We start from the raw sequence: 331 nt of genomic DNA, 5'->3' as shown, positions 1-331 counted from the left end.
GGGGGCGCTGATGCTCCTGCCTCGGTGGGAATCAGGAGAATGCTGCTTCGGGCAGCGACCACCTCCCGTTTCTCAGGGGTGAAGCTGGCCCCGTGGAACGACTTCACCCCAGAGAGCAAGTGGCCCAGCTCCGTGCCCCTGAGCATCGCGTCTCCTGTGGACTTTGCTTCTACCTCAGGAGAGGTAGAAGAATCCAAACTGAGTTCTCTTATTTTTTAAAGACACCTTGAGACCGAGGCGGGGAACAGAGCCTCAGCCGCGGCTCCGGGAGGATCTCGGCGAAGGGATGGGCACCACAGGAGGACGACGCGCCAGGGCCATCTCCCAGCCA

The sequence above is a fragment of the Buceros rhinoceros genome, unplaced genomic scaffold, assembly GCF_000710305.1.
Source record: "Buceros rhinoceros silvestris isolate BGI_N320 unplaced genomic scaffold, ASM71030v1 scaffold29031, whole genome shotgun sequence".
NCBI lineage: Eukaryota > Metazoa > Chordata > Aves > Bucerotiformes > Bucerotidae > Buceros > Buceros rhinoceros.
The sequence above is the reverse complement of the archived record's forward strand: the minus strand, read 5'-3'. Positions refer to the sequence as shown.